The 21,848-nt window shown below is 39.0% G+C and overlaps 1 non-coding gene across 1 annotated transcript; it reads right to left on the reverse strand.

Moving 5' to 3' along the window:
- Positions 1 to 7,791: 7,791 nt before the first annotated feature.
- On the reverse strand, positions 7,792 to 7,898 carry LOC131238306 (small nucleolar RNA R71). Its single transcript, XR_009167709.1, has one exon. It is a non-coding gene; the product is annotated as a small nucleolar RNA R71 (small nucleolar RNA).
- Positions 7,899 to 21,848: the final 13,950 nt, after the last annotated feature.

A 21,848-nucleotide genomic window follows, 5' to 3' on the forward strand; every position in this document is an offset into this window, starting at 1 on the left:
ATATTATTGCCCGACCATTTAAGCAGATGCTTGGCAATATGCCCAGAAATCCAACATATGTTGGTGCTTTGCGGCCATGCCTCGACAACCACCCGAATGGCTAACCCTTATATTCGGACCACGACCATTTGTACAATAGGGAATCGACATCATCGGCCCCCTGCCGACCAACAAAGGACGGACTAAGTTTGTAGTGGTCGCGATCGATTATTTTACTAAATGGGCCGAGGCTGAACCCCGGGTGAAGAAATCACGAATTTCGTCTAGACGAACATCATGCGTAGGTATGGGGTTCCTTGCACGATCATTTCAAACAATGAAAAGCAATTTGACAATAAATAGTTTCGAGGTATGTATGAGAACCTTGGATCCAAAATGTTTATTTATCACCGCGCCATCCATAGGCCAATGACCAAGTCGAGGCGGTAACCAAAATCATTAAAAACCATCTCCGGACAAAGCTCAAGAAGCCAAAGGGTCATGGGCTGAAGAACTCCCACATGTTCTGTAGGCATACAGAACTATCGCTCGAACAGCCACTGGGGAGATCCCCTTTTCCTTAGCCTTTGGTGTCAAAGACATTGCCCCGATTGACATAGGACTTTCGACAGCTCGGACTTACTCTTACGACAAACAACAGAATGTCGAGCTAATAGCACTGGACCTCAACCTCATCGACAAAAGAAGAGAGCAAGCTCGGTTTAGGATCGCGATCCGACAATAGCAGGTCACCCGTTTCTACAACTCCAAAGTAAAGACAAGAGGATTCTGAGCTAGATACCCAGTCCTCCGCAGAACCTTCCAAAACACCAAGGAACTCGGCTCAGGAACCTTAGGACTGAACTGGGAAGGACCTTATGTAGTAATGAGCATAAGCAGACATAGATCATATCAACTCAAGGACTTGGATGGCTGGCTCCTACCTCACCCTAAGAACATTGAGCACCTCAAAATCTATCAGGCGTTGAAAGCCGACTTGTCCCAATTACAAAATATGCCATGTCAAGTTCCTGTTCGAATTATTATAATAAAATCTTGAGGCCTACCTTCTACTTTTTATATCTACAAGTGGTTGTCTATTGAACGTCTACTAAGGGCTTACCATAGCATTTGCGAAGAACAACCCTTATCAATGCGCAGACCCTCTGAAGAGAGGTTGGGCCATACGCTACCATCATTCATGTGTCTGACCTATGAAGAACTACTGAGGGCTCCCGTGATACAAGGGGAAGGAGAGCCCAAATTGACCGCTCGACCTTTAATAAAAAGGTCAGAAGTACTACGGCTATAACGATTAAAGTGTCGAAAGATCGACCTTCCTACTTAGAAATACTTGTGCATGAACAAAATGCCAAAAACTTAATTGTATTGATAAAAGCTCTGGAGGGCATAATACATCAGGTTTACAAAAAAAAAAGGAACTAGCTACTAGGGTTCGGGGGGCTGCCCAGCAAGTACTTCCTCGGGAGATGCCCAGGAGTCAGAGTTGGCCTCCTCAAAGCTCAAGAGATCAAGCTCTGGATGCGGCTCCTGCACATACTCGAGGCACCTTTCGTATCCAACACTGTACAAAGTGTCCCTATCCTTCAAGTATAACTCAAAGGACTTGAACTCCTCAACAGAGGCTGCCCGTGCTGAGGAGATAGCTACCTAGGCTTCCTTGAGCTTCACCTCCAAGGTGCAGTGTAGCCTGACATTATCAGCCTTCCACCTCACCGGCCTCTCTGAAGCATCGACCAGCAGCTTCTTAGTTGCCTCCAACTCAACCACCGACTCCATTGCCCATGCCTCCATGGCGGAACGAAGTTGCTCGGACTCAAGGCAAGATCGCTCGACGTCGAGATGGAATTGCTCAACTTCGAGCACGTTTCGCAGCAGTCCATCTTTCACCTCCTTCACTTCCTCCAGCAAATGCAAGAGTTCGTGGTGGACGTTCAACAAGAAAGGACTGAACTACTAAAAAGGAGATGTCAGAACAAGATAAAAGAAGAGCAACAACAGCTTAAGAATAGCTTACCACAAAGAAGGTCTTCGCCAACTGACCAATGGTCCCTTCTGGTGGCGAGTTGAGCCAATGGGTGAAGGGACCGGTCCAATGAGATCGAAGTTTACCTGGAAAAAGATGTAACTGAAAATTGTACAGAAGGACTTTTTGACCAGTTATGAATGATTTTTGAAGGATGTTCTTGTCATGGAATACCTTCATCCTATCCTTGTAAATTCTCGAGTTCTCATAAGCGTTATTTTGGAATTCTCCAATTCATTCAATTGAAGTTTGCGCAACAAGCCAACGTTGTTCGAATTAAAGTTTAGAATTTTCATAGCCCAGTAAGCTTCATTTCCAGGTTCACGGGTAGGTGGCAAGCTTTCCCATAGGTGAGTCTAAAGGAAGACATTCTAATGGGGGTCTTAAAAGCTGTACGGTAAGCCCATAAGACATCAGTCTAGCGAATCAACCAATCCTTACGGCCAGGGTTCACCATTTTTTTCAGAATTTATTTAATTTTCCTATTGGAAATATCGGCTTGCTCTCTTGTCTATGGGGGGTATGGAGTGCTCACTTTATGAGAGATGCCATATTTCTTCATTAAGTTCTCAAATGGCCTATTACAAAAGTGTGAACCTCCATCACTAATGATGGCCCGAGGCATTCCAAAATGAGAAAGGATATTTTCTCGTTATTCCGGCACGGGATCGCTTCGACCCACTTAGTGACAGTCTACTGCTAATAAAATGTAAATATTCCCAAAGGATTGGGGGAATAGTCCCATGAAATCGATGCCCTAGCAATTAAATGCTTTAATGATAAGAATGTGGCTAAGAGGCATCATATTTCGATGGGACAACCCTCCCAATTTCTGACAATGCTTACAAGCTTTACAAAATTAATGAGTATCTCTAAACATCGTGGGTCAGTAAAAGCCACACTGTAGAATTTTGGCGGTGGACTTTTTAGTAGAAAAGTGACCACCACAAGCCTGAGAATGACAAAAGGAGATAACACTTTGATGTTCATTGTCTGGCACACATCTCCTTAGAATTTGGTCTGAGTAATATTTAAACAAATAAGGATCATCCTATAAAAACTTATGTACCTTAGTGAAGAATTTTTTCTTATCTTGCGCAGTCTAATATGTTGGCGCAAAACCTATAGCAAGATAATTTGTAATGTTAGCAAACCAAGGTAGTTGGGAGAGTTTAAACAATTCTTTATCAGGGAATATATCATTTATCATTGTCGGCTCAAGGGAATCAAGGAGGTCAAGTCGAGAAAGGTGGTCGGCCACTACATTTTCTACTCCCTTTTTGTCTCGTATTTCAATATTAAATTCCTAGAGTAAGACGATCCATCTTATCAGGCAAGGCTTAACATCCATCTTTGAAAGAAGATACTTTAGTGCCGCATGGTCCGTGTAGATGATGATCTTAAATCCAATCGTGTAGGACATAAATTTGTCCAAAGCGAACACTACAGTTAAGAGTTCCTTTCCCATAATAGAGTAGTTCACTTGGGCAGAATTTAGATTTCTACTTGCATAGTGAATAACGTAGGGCTTCTTTTCTTTTCTCTAAACTAACACTGCCCCAACAGCATAGTTAGATGCATCGTAAATAATCTCAAAAGGGATACTCCAATCAGTTGGCTGCATGATAGGTGCAGTAGTTAATATGCCCTTGATCTTAGTGGAAGCTTCTTGGCATTGTTCGGTCCACTCGTATGGTACATCCTTTTGAAGTAAAATGCATAAAGGATGAGAGAGATGACTAAAGTCCTTTATAAATCGTCTATAGAATTCGGCGTGTCCTAAGAAGGATCGCATATCATGTATGCTCTTGAGTAGAGGTAGGTTAGTGATAAGATCAATTTTTGCCTTGTCTACCTCAATTCCCCTGGATAAAATTGTGTCCAAGCACAATTCCCTTGGGGACCATGAAATGGCATTTCTCCCAATTCAGAACCAAATTCTTTTTCTCGCATCGCTTCAGCAAATATTTACAATTTTCCAAACACTCACTGAAGGATGGACCAAAGACAGAGAAGTCGTCCATGAAGACCTCTAAATATTGCCCCATCATGTCAGAAAAATACTCAACATGCATCGATAAAACATGGTGGGGGCATTACATAGTCCAAATGGCATCCTTCGGTAAGCAAAGGTGCCAAAGAGACATGTGAATGTTGTCTTCTCTTGATTTTCAAGGGCTATCTCTATCTGATTGTAGCCTGAATATCCGTCAATGAAGCAATAGTAAGAGTGATCGGCCAGCCTTTCCAAAATTTGATCAATGAAGAGTAAAGAAAAATGGTCCTTCCTTGTAACGATATTCAACTTTCTATAGTCAATGCACATTCTCCAACCATTAATAACTCTAATTGGCATGAGTTCATTGTCTTCATTGGCTATGATGGTGATTCCAGACATCTTAGGAACTACTTAAATTGGACTCACCCATTGATTGCTGGATATAGGGTATATGATACCCACATCTAAAAACTTAATTACCTCAGCCTTAACCACTTCTTTCACACTTGGATTGAGTCGATGTTGTAGTTGTCGCGAGGTTTTCTCATTATCCTCCAGATGGATGTGGTGAGTACAAATCAAATGGTCAATTCCCTTGAGGTCCACTATCGATCATCCAAGAGCTCCTTCATGCTCAATGAGAGTGGAAATGAGTACACTCTCATGTTCTTTCTCAAGGTGGGAAGAGATCACCATTGGGTATGTCTCATCTTCACCTAAATTGACATATTTAAGATCAGCGAGCAAAGCTTTTAAGTCATGGTTCAGTGCTTTCAGGTTAGACAGTAGAGGCATTGCATCAGTTTGGAGCAATTTTTCAAATTGTGGCCTCCACCATTTAATTTCGAGTATTGGCGTAGCATCAAGAAAGACATTCATCTCCCTAATCATGTTATCATCTAAATTAGGTGAGTGGGACAAGCACGTCTCTAGAGTGTCAGAGTATAGAGTCGGGAGTGCTCTATCTTGTACAAAAGAATTGATCATGTTAATGTCATGAGTATTGTCATCATCCTCTGACGTTTGTTCATGTTGAAAAAGATGTTGAGCTCCAATGTCATAGTTTTGAAAGATAAATTCATAATTCCATTCCTACAATTATTGATGTAGCAAGGCATGGGAGACCAAGAATGATGGGTATTTGAGTGCTCACATCTATGATGGGTTGAGTATTAAGGACAATAAAATCTACTGGATAGTAGAATTTATCAACTTCAACCAACACATCCTCAATCATCCTTCTCGGTACATGAACTGAGCGATCGGTAAGTTGTAATGTGGTCTGGGTGGGTTTTAATTCACCTAGACCCAATTGTTCATAAACTGAATAAGGGATCAGATTTACACTAGTCCTCAAGTCAAGAAGTATGTGCTTAATCCGGTGGTTCCCAATTACACAAGTGATGGTTGGGCTACCGAGATTTTTGTATTTTTGTGGCACATCTTGCTTGAGGATGGCACTCACCTTTTTTGTGAAAAAGATTTTCTTTTGTACGTTTTGTTATCTTTTGGTCATACATAAATCTTTCAAAAATTTGGCATATGAAGGGATTTGTTTAACAACATCCAATAGAGGGATATTGACCTTCACTTGCTTAAGAACCTCTAGAATATCCTAAGAGTTAGAGAGAGGTTTTGGTGCAATCAACCGTTGAAGGAATGACGCAATCGGCTAATGTTGAGTGTCAAATATTGCATATTTTCCCCCGCTTATATCTTGGTTTTATGCACATAATACTACTTAATGGTATATTTTATACATGTTTGTGTTGCAAGGTGAATTTGAGAGCTTGGATTGAAAAGAATGTTAAAAGCATGGATTTGATGCTCAAGAATTACCAAAGCAAAGGATGAATCTAAGAGATCAATATTGAATATTTCATATGCCAAATATCTAAGGAAACCAAGTGATTTTCAACTAACTTAAGCCCTACTTCGACCAGTGTAAGCTCTGCCTGACTAGTCGAAGAAACTTCGACTCGAACTCTAGCAACATTATCTTTTAAAATTCACGCTATCCTTGACTTATTGAATGTTATGCAGACAGCACATGGACTTCATAAATTTAAGGTGGTTCCAAGGTCAGTTTGTGAATTTTTAAGGTCGATTCGCAAGAGGGTGTGGTACAACTATAAATAGGAGTCCCTAGGATCTTCCTAAGCATCTTCTAGGTTTAAGGAGTGGAATAAAAGGGCGGAGAAGCCATCGCGACAAGTTTTTCTTCCTCTTCCTTAGTTATTTTCATGTTTTATTTAAGAGACTTTAGTTTAATCATGTCTATGGTTGGCTAAACCACTTAGATAAGGGAAAGAGGTGAAGCTTGTAGCATTATTGGGATGTTTTCTTTGTTTTGATTCATGTTTATGTTGAACTTCGTGTTTTTTTAAGGAATACTTTTAGTTTTTAATGGTTTGTTGTGACTCAAATTGTAATAGATCTGCAATAGCTTTGAGTATCTTCTTCTTCCTATTTTGAGATTGTAGGATTGGTAAATCCCATTGTTTGCCATCGTCTCATGGGCATTGTTTGGTGACGGAATCCCTTCCAACCTTCACAATTCTCCTCCATTGAGAATTAGGTCAATGAAAGTTCAAATTTGATTTAAATTGCTTTATTTTCCAATTGGATAGGATAGGACTCCAATTCCAATTGTGCTTTTTGAATCAAAGTAAGGTAGCATCCCAAGAGCTACAAGTGGATCCTTGGCACCCTAGTTCCCACCTTTAAATTTACAAGTTTTAATTACTTTAACCACAATTGCTCTCTCAATTACTTCATAATTAGATTCACATATTCTTCTACTTCTAGTTCTAATTAATTTAAGAAACATACAAGTTCGGACCCTGTAGATTCGACCTCGATCTTAATGAGATTATTACTACATCACGACCCTACACTTGAGGTTGTAAACAAGTTTATGGCACCTTTGCCAGGGACTAACGGTTGCATTTTTCTGAGATTAATTAGTTTTTGGAATTAGGTTAAGATTAGGATTATTTATTTTCTATTTTTTGGTTAGAATTTTCCTGATTTATTTTTAGAAACTTACTTGTTTTTCTATTTTATAGGATCTTAACATAGAAACTTCCAATGTGGTAACCTCTTTCTAATTCTCTCCCTTTATTTTCTAAATTTCTTAATTGTCTTAGGTTTCTTTCTTTTTAGGGTTAGGTTAGATTCTGAAATTGAGGGCTAAGAGTGTTTCATGCCCAAGTAGGTCTGTGACAACACTCGACGTCTCTTGAGTGAAGGAGGACTAATCAAAGGGTTGCATATCCATCACAAGATTAAACACGACCAGAGATCCTTAGAGTTAACTGAAGTTATGGCTGCCAATCAACCTCCAAACACACTTCAACCTTGGGTTGAGAAAATTCAGGATGAAAAGGAGGTGCATTAATTACCCACGCCTCATAGTCTATAAAACTATTTACAACCAGCGGGAGTGAGCACACCTTCATGCATGGTTTTTATATAAAATACAGGACATATGGATATCAAGCTAAGAGTGATCAAACTCCTTCCAAAATTCCATGGACTTGAATATGAAAATCCATACCTAAACTTGAAAGAGTTTGATGAGATCATAGCCACTTTATATTTTCCCAACGTGTCTGAGGATATGGTTAGTTTAAAACTCTTTCCCTTCTCTTTGAAAGAGAAAGCTAAGGAGTGGTTGCATTCACTATGTTCACGATCTATTGGTAGATGAAATGACATGACAAGGGAGTTCATAAAGAAACTCTTCCCATATCATAAGCCGAACACCCTTAGAAAATCGATCATGAACTTCGCCCAAAGGGATGATGAAACATTCTTCTAATATTGGGAGCGGTTCAAGGATCTTGTCAGTTCATGCCCACAACAAGGTTTTGAAACGTGGCGCATAACAAGTTTTTTCCACAATGGGCTAACATCTTCCATGCGCCAAATGGACGAGATAATGTGCAATGGGGAATTCATGAGCAAAGAGGTCGATGATGTGTGGGATTATTTTAATAAGCTTGCTAGAAACACACAATCATAGGATTCTCCCTAAAATCTAGCACCACTTCTAAGCCTACTCAATCAAAGAAGAGGGGCAAAATATATCTTCTGAAAGAGGACGATGACATAAATGCTAAAGTGGATAATCTCAAAAGAAAACTTGAGGCCATAGAACTTAAGAAGGATAAGGCTAAGGAAACTGTTTACGGTATTTGTGCTTGCAACATTCACACAACTGAAAATTATCCAACAATATCTACTTTTCAAGAGGTACTGAATGATCAATCTAATGTTGTGAATAATTACCAAAGACCTTTCAGTGGACCTACTTCAACATACAATCCTAGTTGGAGAAGTCATCCAAACTTCAGTTTGAGGAACAGACAAACTGCTACTCCTTAAGGATTCCCTAACCAATTCTTAAATCAAGGGAAACTTCAAGAGGATAAGGTCTTAAAACATATCAAAAATTAAGATCTTTTTAATCAGGGTATGCTCAAAGCCTTTTAAAACCTTACAAAGGCAATACAAGGGCTTGAGGCAAACAAATCAATTGGGGAAAAGGGGACCCTTCCGGCCCAAACTCTCCCCAATCCAAAACCACAATACGAGGTTAGTGACCCAAGCTCTTCAAGTCAGATGGAGCAAGCTAAATCTATCACCACACTTAGGAGTGGGAATCCCATTAACAAAGCCATTCTAGTTAGGCCTAAAATGCCCAAGGACCCGAAAGAAGACAACAATGATGGATCTAGCATTGCTCCACAAGAATTAAAACTCGAACCTTAAGGCAAGCAGTTTGCTCCATTTTCTCAATGGTTGATTGCACCAAAACCTCTCTCTAACTCTCAAGACATTCTAGAAGTTCTTAAATAAGTGAAGGTCAACATTCCTCTACTAGATGTCGTTAAACAAATACCTTCATATGCTAAATTTCTCAAAGATCTATGCATTACCAAAAGACTGCAAAATATTCAAAAGAAAAACTTTTTAACAGAAAAAGTGAGTGTCATCCTAAGACAAGATGTGCCACAAAAGTACAAAGATCCTAGTAGCCCAACCATCACTTGTGTAATTGGGAACTACTGGATTGAGCACGCACTTCTTGACTTAGGAGCAAGAGTAAATCTGATCCCCTACTTGGTCTACGAACAGATGAGTTAGGTAAATTAGAACCTGCCCAGACCACATTACAACTTATTGATTGCTCAGTCCATGTACCGAGAGGGATAATTGAGGATGTATTGGTCCAGATTAACAAATTCTACTACCCAATAGATTTTATTATCTTAGATACTCAACCCATCATGGACATGAGCACTCAAATTCCAGTCATTCTTGGTTGCCCATTCCTTGCCACATCAAATGCAATAATTAATTGTAGGAATAGAGTCATGAATTTGTCTTTTGAAAATATGACATTGGAGCTCAATATCTTTTTCAATATGAGCAGACAGGCAGAGGATGATGATGATGCCTATGACATTAACATGATTGATTCTTTCATAGAAGATGAAACTCTTCTGACTTTATCCTCTGACCCTTTATAGACGTGCTTGGCACACTCCCCCAATTTAGATGATGATACAATTAGAGAGATGAATACCATGCTTGATATTGTGTCGGTACTTGAAACTAACCGATGGAGGCCACAACATAAAGAATTGCCCAAACTAATGTAGTGCCTCTACCGTCTAGCTTCAAAGCACTAAAGGTTGACCTAATACCTTTACCCTCTCATTTGAAATATGCCTATTTAGGTCAAGATGAGACATACCCGGTAGTATTTCTTCCCACCTTGAGCAAGAATAGTAGAGTATGCTTATCTTTACTCTCATTGAACATAAAGGAGCCCTTTAATGGTCAATTGCAGACCTTAAAGGAATTAACCCTTTGATTTGTACTTAGAGCTTTTATCTAGAGGATAATGCAAAAACCTCCCAACAACCACAACGTAGATTAAATCCAAACATGAAGGAAGTGGTTAAGGCTGAGGTACTTAAACTATTGGATGTAGGTATCAGATACCTTATATCTGATAGTGAATGGGTGAGTCCAACTAAGGTGGTTCCTAAAAAGCCCAAAATCACCATTGGAGCCAATACTAACAATGAACTCGTGCCAACTAGAGTTACTACTGGTTGGAGAATGTGCATTGACTACAGGAAATTGAATACCGTCACGAGAAAGGACCACTTTTGCTGCTCATTGATCAAATTTTAGAAAGGCTAGCTAGTCTCTCGTACTATTACTTCCTTGACGGTATTCAGGGTACAACAATATAGAGGAAGCCCTTGAAAATCAAGAAAAGATCACATTCACATGCCCCTTTGGCACCTTTACTTACGAAAGGATGCCATTCGGACTATGTAATGCTCCCGCCACTTTTCAGCGATGCATGTTGAGTATTTTTTCTGATATGGTGGGGTAATATTTAGAGGTCTTCATGGACAATTTCTCTATCTTTGATCCATCCTTCAGCGAATGCTTGAAAACTTTAAAAAATATGCTGAAGCGATGTGAGGAAAAGAATTTGGTACTTAATTGGGAGAAGTGTCACTTCATGATTTGTAAGGAAATTTTTATTGGACATATCATCTCGTCCAAGTGAATTGAGTTAGATATGGCTAAAATTGACCTTATCTCTAATCTACCTCCACACAAGAACATACGTGACGTCGATCCTTTTTAGGACACGCAGAATTTTACAGGAGATTCATAAAGGACATTAGTACTTCTCTTGTCCTTTATGCAATCTACTTTAAAAGGATGTACCACGCGAGTGGACTGAGCAATGCCAAGAAGTTTTTTCTAAGCTCAAGGGCATGTTAACTACTGCACCTATCATGCAACCACCTGATTGGAGCATGCCTTATAAAATTATGTGTGATGCATCTGACTATGTTATTGAGGAAGTGTTAGGCCAGAGAGAAGAAAAGAAGCCCTATGTTATTCATTATGCAAGTAGAACTCTAAATCTTGCCCAAGTGAATTACTCTACTACGGAAAAGGAACTCTTAGCCGTAGTATTCGCTTTAGACAAATTTAGATCCTACTTGATTGGATCTAAGAGCATCATCCTCATTGATCATGCAGTTTTAAGTATGTTCTTTCTAAGAATAATGCTAAGCCCCACTAGATAAGATAGATCCTCCTACTCTACGAATTTGATTTGGAAATAAAAGATAAAAAGGGAGTAGAGAATGTAGTGGCTGACCATCTTTCACACCTTGATCTCCCTAACTCCTTTGAGACAACACCCATAAACGACATGTTCCCTAACAAACAACTATTTAAACTCTCCTACTTACCTTGGTTTGTTGATATTACTAATTATCTTGCCACTGGTTTCACACCCACATATTGGACTACACAAGATAAAAAGAAATTCTTCGCCGAGGTATGAAAATTCTTTTGGGATGATCCATATTTATTTAAATATTACCCAGAGAAGATTCTAAGGAGATGTGTGCCAGACAATGAACACCATAGTGTCATCTCCTCTTGTCACTCTCAGGCCTATGGTGTTCACTTTTCTGCTAAAAAGACCATGGCCAAAACCCTGCAATGCGGCTTTTACTGGCCCACTATGTTCAAGGATACTCATGAGATTTGCAAAGCTTACGAGCATTGTAAGAAATTGGGAGCATTGTCCCATTGAAATATGATGCCTTTGAACCTCGTTTTGATCATTGAAGCATGTAATTGTTGGGGCATCGATTTCATGGGACCATTCCCCCAATCCTATGAGAATGTATATATTTTACTAGCAGTAGACTATGTCACTATATGGGTTGAAGCGATCCCGTACTGGAACAATGACCATCAAATGGTCATTAGATTCTTAAAAGAAAATATCGTTTCTCGGTGAACGCCTCGAGCCATCATTAGTGATGGAGGTTCACACTTCTATAATAGGTCATTTGTAAACTTAATGAAGAAATATGACATCTCTTACAAGGTAAGCACTCCATACCACCCACAAACAAGTGGGCAAGCTGAGATTTCTAATAGGGAGATCAAACACATTTTGAAAAAAACGGTTAACCTTGATTGCAAGGATTGGTCAATCCGCTTGATTGATACTTTATGGGCTTACCGTATTACATTTAAGACCCCTATTGGAATGTCTCTCTTTAGACTTTTTTATGGGAAAGCTTGCCACATACCTGTGGAGTTAGAACATAGAGCCTATTAGGCTATTAAAAATCTGAACTTCAATTTGGACAACACTGGCTCACTGCGCAAACTTCAGTTGAATGAACTTAAAGAAATCCAAAATGATGCATACGAGAACTGAAGAATTTAAAAGGAGAGGATGAAGGTGTTTCATGACCAATACATTCTTTGAAAATCATTTACACCAGGTCATAAGGTCCTTTTATACAATTCTTGTTTACATCTCTTTTTGAGTAAACTTCGATCTTGTTGGACCAACCATTTCATTATTACGAATGTCTATCCTCATGGGGCCATTAAGATAAAGAATCCAAACAATGGGAATGCTTTTAAAGTGAATGGACATAGTTTAAAGCTATTTGTTGAGAAATTTCATTCATACAATATATCCATACCTCTAAATGATCCTGTTTACCAGGATTGACCTCCAAGTTTGATGGAGGTGTAGTTAGGTTTACTGCTTGCATGACTAGGATAGTTTGCTTTTAAAGAATTTAGGATTAAGATAGTTTTCTTTCCATTTGTTTTGGTGTTTTGGCTAACTCATCTTCACGCTGAGATCCTTGAAATAACGTAAATTCTCCTTCTTCAGGTATTACCTTTTCATCACTTCTCTTTTCTTTTTGTTGCCTCATGTGCATTACATGCTTATATCTTTTACATTGAGGATAATGTAGATTTTAGGTTGGGGGTGGATTAAGTAAACTAATTAGTACTTTCTTAGTTTTTGAGCAAAATTTGTTGATTTGTTTTTTTAATTTTTCAAGTAAAAACTTATTTCGAAAAAAAAAAGTTTGTATACTTAAGAATGTTTTGAGTATGATAAGATAACAAGTGAATTTTGAGTTATTAGAGTTTGATCAACCAAGTAGCCTATCACTTATGGTTCTTACACTCAATTGATTAAGGGGAAGTTTGAATATCATGTTAATTCAAATCACAAGACACGTTCAAATTGCTTTCTATGAACAGTATTAGATTTTCTGATTGCTAGTATGATGATCATTGACAAATATTGAGAATTGAGTTTAGAGAATTTTATCCACCTTAAAAGAAAAAAGGACCAATCAAAAAATAAGAGATCGACAAAAAGGTCATGTATGGTGAAATGACTAAAAAAGTTTGAACAAGATGAAAAATTTTGAAAAGATTAAATGAATCTTAATGGTTGTCGATATTAAATCAAAAACTAGAAAAAGAAAGAAAATGGGATAAGTTCGGAATTAGCACTTAAGTTTCTAACCAATCTTGAAATGATGAGCATGGCTAACATGATGAAAAGATAGCATGTTTATGAGAAATAAGTTGATTTTCACTGAGCACATTGAAAAAGTTGGTATATAAACTTAAACTCTGATATAATTGATAAAGATTCGATTTGATAGGTTGCTTCTATGATTCGACTCTAGGTTTTCAAAACCTCATTTTCTCACCTTCAATCTACCTACTTATACTTGATTGCACAATGGATTGATTTCTGAAAAAGGATTTGAACATTGAGAATTAAGGATTATTTCACGCATGTTTTTGCTCGAGACTAGTAAAATGTTGGTTGGGGAGTGTGTTGAGTGTCAAATATTGCATATTTTCCCCTGCTTATATCTTGGTTTTATACACAAAATACTGTTTAATGGTATATTTTATACATGTTTGTGTTGCAAGGTGAATCTGAGAGCTTGAATTGAAAAGAACGTTAAAAGCATGGATTTAATGCTCAAGAATCACCAAAGCAAAGGATGGATCTTGGGAGACCAAGATTGAATAATTCATATGCCAAAGATCTAAGGAAACTAAATGATTTTTGACTAGCCTAAGCCCTGCTTCGACCAGTCTAAGCTCTGCCTTGACTAGTCGAACAAACTTCGCCTTGAAGTCCAGCAACATTATCTTTTAAAATTTGCATGATCCTCGACTCATCGAAGATTTCCTTTTACTCGTCAAAGATTTTCTTCGACTGTCAAAGGTTACGTAGACATTACACAGACTAAGTAAATTTGAGGTGGTTCTAAGGTCGGTTTGCGAATTTTCAAGGTTAGTTCGTAAGAGGGTGTGACACAACTATAAATAGGAATCCCTAGGCTGTTCCTAGGCATCTTCTAAGGTTTGAGGAGTGAAACAAAAGGGTGGACAAGTCATCGCGAAGAGTTTTTCTTCTTCTTTCGTTGTTTTTGTGCTTTATTTAAGAGATTTGGTTCAATCATGTCTATAGTTGGCTAAACCTCTTAGCTAGGGTTAAGACGTGAAGCTTGTAGCATGATTGGGATGTCTTCTTTGCCTTGATTCATGTTTATATTGAACTTCATGGATTTTAATTTGATTTTTAAGGAATACTTTTAATTTTTAATGGTTTATTATGACTTAAATTACAATAAATCTACAATAGCTTTGAGTATCTTCTTCTTCCTATTTTGAGATTATGGAATTGATAAATCCCGTTGTTTGTCATGGGCATGGTTTGGTGATGGAATACCTTTCAACCTTCACAATTCTCCTCCATTGAGAATTTGGTTAAAAAAAGTTCAAATTTGATTTAAATTGCTTTATCTTCTAATTGGATAGGATAAGACTCCAATTTCAATTGTGCTTTTTGAATAAAAGTAAGATAGCGTCCAAAGAGCTACAAGTGGATCCTTGGCACCCTAGTTCCCACCTTTAAATTTACAAGTTTTAATTACTTTAATCATAATTACTCTCTCAATTATTTTAAAATTAGATTCACATCTTCTTTTAGTTCTAATTCTAGTTATTTTCAGAAACGTACAAGTTCAATCCCTATGGATTCGACCTCAGTCTTACCGAGATTATTATTACATCGCGACCCTACACTTGGAGTTGTGAATAGCTTACTTTGAGGTTTTGGTTCTAACCCATGTGGAGCATTGCTAGGTCTATCATTCTCATCTATTTCCGGGTCCCTAAGATTTTTAGCCCTCACTGGAATAGATTTGTCAATTGTCTTCCCACTCTTAAGAGTGGTGATAGACTTAGCTTGCTCCATCTATTTTGAAGATCTTGGGTCACTGATTTCATATTATTATTTTGGGTTGGGGGGAGGCTGAGCCGGCATAATCCCTTTCTCTCCAATCAAATTTTTTGTTCTAAGCCCTTATATGGCCTTTGTAAGGTCTTGAAAGGCTTGCAGCATACCATGATTAAAAAGCTCTTGGTTTTATATATGTTTTAAGACCGGATCCTCTTGAGGCTTCCTTTGATTCAGAAATTGGTTTAGGATCCCTTGAGGAGTAGTTGTTTGTCTATTCCTCCAACTGAAGTTTGGATGGTTCCTCCAGCTTGAGTTATATGTATTTGAGATGGGTGCACTGAAAGGTTTTTAATAGTTATTTACAGCATTTGATTTCTCATTCAATATCTCTTTAAAAGCAGGAATTGTTGGGCATTTCTCAGTTGTATGTTACAAGTACAAATACCACAAACAACTTCCGCAGTCTTTTCAGGTTCTACCTTTTTAAGTTCCATGGCCTCAACTTTTCTAGTGAGTTTGGTCACTCTTGCATTTATATCATCTTCCTCTTATAGAACATAAATTCCTCCCCTTTCCTTTGATTGAGTAGGCTTAGAAGTGGTAATTCTTGAAAAGGTATCCCATGATTGCACATTTTCAGCAAGTTTATCAAAATATTCCTACGCATCATCGGCTTTCTTATTCATGAATTCCTAATTACACATCATCTCCACAAATTAGTGCATGGGTGAGGTTAATCTCTCATAGAAAAAGCTTATTATCCACCATGTTTCGTAGCCATGTTGTGAACATGAATTGATGAGATCCTTAAATCACTCCCAACATTGGAAGGTCTCATTCTCTCTTTACACAAAAATCATGATTACTTTCCTTAAGGTATTTGTTTTATGATAGGGGAGGAACTTTTTAAGGAATTCGCTTTTATCTCAGCCTATGTGCCAATGGACCTTGGTCTTAAGGAATGTAACCACAACTTAGCCTTTTCTTTCAAAGATAAAGGAAATAATTTTAGTCTAACTGTGTCTTCAGACATGTTTAGGAAGTGTAATGTATATATGATTTCATCAAACTCTTTCATATGCAACTATGGACTTTCAAATTCTAGTCCATGAAACTTAGGGATGAGTTGAATTACTCCTAGTTTAATATTTATAGTTCATGCATTCAATGGAAATATTATACAGGAAGGTGTACTCACCCCCGCCTGTTGTAAATAATCTCATAGAGTACGAGGCGGGGTGCATTTTACACCTCATTTTCATCTTGAACTTCCTTCACTAGAGGTTGCAGTTGATTTACCAACATCACTTCTATTGACCTAGAGGGTCTCAAGTGGTGTCTAATCCTGTGATGGATAGGCAACCATTCAACTAATCCTCCTTCATTCAAAAGACGTAGTGTTATCACAGACCTACTTGGGCAAGAAACACTCTCAACCCTCAAGTAACTAAACAACTGGGCCTAAAATGAAAAGTAAAAAAACTAAAACAAATAAGAGATCTATAAAAGATAAGAGAGAGAGGGTTGGAACAAAATTACGAATAAGAGTTGCTATGTTAGGATCCTACAAAACAAAAAACAATGTTACATTTTTAAAATAATTTCAGAAAAAATCCTATCCTAAAAACATAGTAGAAAAATAAACCCTAATCTTAACCAAATTCTAATACCAATTAATTCCAGAAAAATATATCCGTAATCCATGGCAATGGCACCGAAAACTTGTTCACAACCCCAAGTGTAGGTTCACGATGTAGTAATAACTTGGTAAGATCGAGGTCAAATCCACAAGGACTAAACTTGTACGCATTCTGAAAATAACTACAACTAGAATTATAAAAAGATCTAAATTGAAATCTAAATAATTGAGAGTAATGGTGAATATTGCTGATTAAAATTTATGAATTTAAAGGTGGGAACTAGGGTGCCAAGGATCCACTTGTAGCTATGAAGATGATACCTTTCTTAATTCCAGGAACACAACTGGAATTGGAGTCCTATCCTATCCAATTTGAAGATAAAGCAATTTAAATGAAATCTAAACTTTTCATTGACCTAATTCTCAATGGATGAGAATTACGATGATTGGAAGGGATTCCATCACCCTACCATGCTAAGGAGATGATGGTAGCTCTCGAAATTACCTTGCACATGAAAACATGCATAATTAAATCTATTAAGCACTATCATGTTTATAAAATCATGTTATAAATAGGGGAAAATATGCAATATTTCAAACTCAACATCGGCCTCCTTCAAGATGAACTCCACGGGTCCTTTCTCCTCCTCTTCCTCCTTAGCCGAGGACCCTGCGAGCCCTTCTTCTACAGGGAAATTGTTCACAACCCCAAGTGTAGGGTTGCGATGTAGTAATAATCTCGGTGAGACCGGGGTCGAATCCATAGGGACTGAACTTGTACATTTATGAAAGTAACTAGAAGAAGAATTAGAAAAAGATGTAAACCTTATTCTGAAATTCTAGAGGGAATAATTGTTAATAAAGTAATTAGAACTAATAAATTTAAAGGTGGGAACTATGGTTCTAAGGATCCACTTGTAGCAACTAGGGAGCTACCTTGCTTGATTCAGGAAATCCAACTAAAATTGAAGTCCTATCCTATCCAATTGGAAAGAGAGATAATTGAATCTCTAAACTTCTCATGAATCTAGTCTCAATGGATGAGAGTTTGTGAGGATTGGAAGTGATTCCATCACCAAATCATGCCCATGAGATGATGGAAAACAATAGGATATAATAACCCCACAACCAATCATAAGAGATTTATGAAGATTAGGAAGGATTCTGTCACCTTACCATGCCCACGGGATGATGGTGAATAACGGGACTTACTAATATCATAATCTGAATTTAAGAAAAGAAGATATTCCAAGTAATTACAAATCTATTATAATTTGTCACAACAAACCATTAAACACTAAAAGTATTCCTTAATAAAGAACTAGAATCCAAGAGAGTTCAACAAAACATGAATCAAAACAAAGCAAACATCCCAATCAAGTTACAAGCTTCACCTCTTAGCCCTAACTAATAGGTTTAGCCAACCATAGACATGATTGAACTAAGAACTCTTAAACAAAACAAAAAGACCAACTAAAGAAGAAGAAGAATAACTCCCGTATGGCAGCTCCACCCTTTTGCTCCACTCCTCAAATCCTAGAAGATGCATAGGAACATCCTAGGGACTCCTATTTATAGTTCTGCAACTCCAATTTTCGCATTGAGTTGGAAGAATCCAGAAACCACCTCAATTTTACGTAATCCACACAGATTTTCCGTAACCTTGAGCTAACCAAAGAAAAGCTTTGGCTAGCTGACCAACACTCGGGCTAGCCGAATTTCTGTAAGTTTCAAAAGATCATGACGTTGGATTTTCAGCCGAACTGCCGAATTCTTGGGCTAGCCGACCGACACTTTAAATCTTTGATTCTCTTCATTCCTCACTTACTTTCCTTGGCTCTTTGACACTTGAATTCTTCAATCTTGGCTCCTAAGATCCCTCCTTTGCTTTAGTGATTCTTGTGCATTAAATCCATGCTTTTAGCATCCTTTTCAATCTAAGCTCTTAAATTCACCTCATAACACAAACATGATTAAAGTAGAACATTAAGCATTATCATGTTCATAAAACCAAGTAATAGATGAGGGATAATATGTAATGTTTGATCCTTAACAGAAATCATCCTCTGTTTCAATTGGTCACTCCGCCGAGGATCTATCAAGCACCTATGATACCTGTGATGCCTGAAACTCGACATCGCTTATCACCATTAGGGGAGATGGCAGATTCGACATGGGGAGGAGATCGTCTGCCCTGCCATCAACACCTGAGTTCCCCTCCCTAGAACGTGGAGTTTTCGGCATGGCAGTCAGTCCATGAATGCCAAAAAACTGTCATACAGAAAAGAAGATAAAGTGCAGGGAGAGGAGACTAGGGATGAAGCTCACTGGAAATGGAAAGTTGCTGGGCGTTTGATGAAGCGCAATCGCCTGAAATAGCCTACCGCTGGGAATGAAGGAAGTTAGAGACAAGAAGAAGCAGAAAAACTCGTAAAAAGTTTAGGGCTTCCCTTTTATAGGGAGGCCACGTATACAAGCATTCAATGACCTTCATTAATGCGAGGTCGTACGGCGCCTCCTCGGCTCCCCCATCTTGACACGTGGTGCATCCCTACTGGACGCATGTTTCCACTATTAAGGACAGGCTACGTGTCACCTTCTCATCCATTTGGCACCAAAAAGGTCACTTGACATAGCATGTTTCCCCGAATGAAAGCACATTATTTTGACAATTTTGTATCGTGATCACTGATGCGCCTTAACCATTGCTCCCGCCGCCTTATTTAGTATTAATGACGGGATGACCCGATCTGACTGCGTCTGACCTACTTTCCAAGCCTATTTCATCGACTTGAAAGTAGGAGGGCTTACTGTTACGAGGAAAAATGGACCGACTAAGATAGGTAAATCTGGTCGAGATCTGGCACGGCCCGATGCGCAACAGAGGATAAGAAACCTGACTGTTAGGTTAAGGAGAAAGGTCGACACGACATAGGTTGACACAACATAGGTCGGCGGGACATAAGTTAGTATGACCAAAGTCAGCCTAAAGGTCTGCATGACTAAGAGTGGACTCTTTAAGGAATAACCCGAAGAGGCTATTAGGACTCATAAAGAAGTTAAAGGGGCTATTAGGACTCATGAAGAAGTTAAAGGCTACAGAAATTAGACATCACAAAGATGTTCTATAAAGATGTTCTTCTTAATTAAAAGGACAAGTGGCAGCCGAGGAGGATCTCATCCGACCTTATGCGTTGTGACTTCTGCAGTCTGACCTTATCCAAAGGTCGGATGAATTCACTTTGATTCATGACTAACGTCCGACCTCATCTGCATTCGCAGTCCGACCTTATTTGAAGGCCGGACGAATTCATTTCAATTCTTAACTAACGTCAGACCTTATCCGCATCCACGGTCCAACCTTATCCAGGGAACGGTCCGAAGTTCTCTCCAAGGATTGTGGAGGGTAATCCACATTTACTTGGGATCCCATGATATCTGTCGAGGATCTTAGGAGAATCCCAAGCATTATGAATCCAAATTCATCTACAACCCGTACCCTCTAAACAGGGCAAATCCCTCTACGTTATTGTCCCTCTTCAACTATAAATAGGAGGATTCCCATTGGTGAAAGGTACGTACAAATATTGTCTCTACCCTTGAATCACTTCTATTAGACTCAGATTCCTAACTTTGCTATTGGAGGGTGTAAGGCCCGTATCCTAGTCCGCACCATTCCATAGACCTTGCAATCCTCCCCGTCGAATTCTGACAACTTGCGACTTGTAATCGGCGTTTGCTCGTGACCATAAGTCGTATCCCATAGATCTAAGTCGACTCGACCCGAGACTTGTACCATCGCGACCGCATCGTCGCTGCAGTTCCAATGCCGCATCTTGCGCACCTAAGCGATACCCAAGCCAAGAATTGTGGGCCCGCATTTATTTCAAAAAAATGCCATGCATTGTAAATCCTGATAAGAGAATCTCTACAATCTATCAAATTAATCCCATCAATCAATCAACTACTACACCCATCCCTCTCTTACCAACAAGGCATGGCAACCCATACCTCTCTCATCCAAAGTCAACTCTCTCTCTCTCTCTTCACCCATCCCTTCCTTACACCCATCACTATCCCTCTCTCCCATCCATCACTCTCTCACTCTTTCATTTCTCTCTTCCCTCCCAAGCAACTAAGGGAGCAACCGTCCAAGCCTTCTAAGGAGAGAAAGAACCTTAAGTGTGGCCCACTCCCTACTACTCAATCTCCCATCCTAGCCATCCAACCTTCATCATCCTCCATCAAAATCAAAGTCAAGGAGCTAAGGAAGCCAAGGGACCAAGAAGGAGTGATATAGGTGGGTGTTCATGGTGCTAGATCTTGATTGTGATTTAGGGTCCACACAATTTTTGGGACTCATCTTGATGTATGTATTGTAATCCTATGAGGGCTCATAGTGGCGGAGCCCTCCATCACACAGTCTCTCTCTCTCTCTCTCTCTCTCTCTCTCTCTCTCTCTCTTTCTCTCCTTTCTCTCTCCTTTTGTGTTATGGCCCACCTAGAGTCTCTCCTTTCTCTCTCCTTTTGTGTTATGGTCCACCTAGATGTATGATCTACATTGTCCATTTTGTGGGCCACACCGCTGCCTAAGTGGGGCCTACCTCATTGCCATGGCTGGGGCCCATTCTATCTGTCCATTCAGACTGGCCCAGACTGAAGGAAAATACAAATATCAGTTTGATTCAAATCGGGTGGGCCACACTAACGTGGACCCCACCTAGATGTATGTAATGTATATTTGGATCGTCCATCAGTGGGGCACTACTGGACCATTTGTCCAGCAGGTGCAGACCGATCAGATGGGTTGTATCCACACCATCCATCCATCTTGCCATCCTGATGGTGGGGCTAGACGAGGAAAAACAAATATCAGCTTGGTCTAGCTCGTGTGGCCCACCCACGTGGGACCCATACATGATGCATGTGTCTTGCATCCAGGCCATCCGTCCAGGACTAGACGCTGGATGTTGGAGCCCCCTTTTAAAAATATATATATATATATATATATATATTATAATATAACATAATAATA

The sequence above is a fragment of the Magnolia sinica genome, chromosome 2 (genome assembly GCF_029962835.1).
Source record: "Magnolia sinica isolate HGM2019 chromosome 2, MsV1, whole genome shotgun sequence".
Lineage (NCBI taxonomy): Eukaryota > Viridiplantae > Streptophyta > Magnoliopsida > Magnoliales > Magnoliaceae > Magnolia > Magnolia sinica.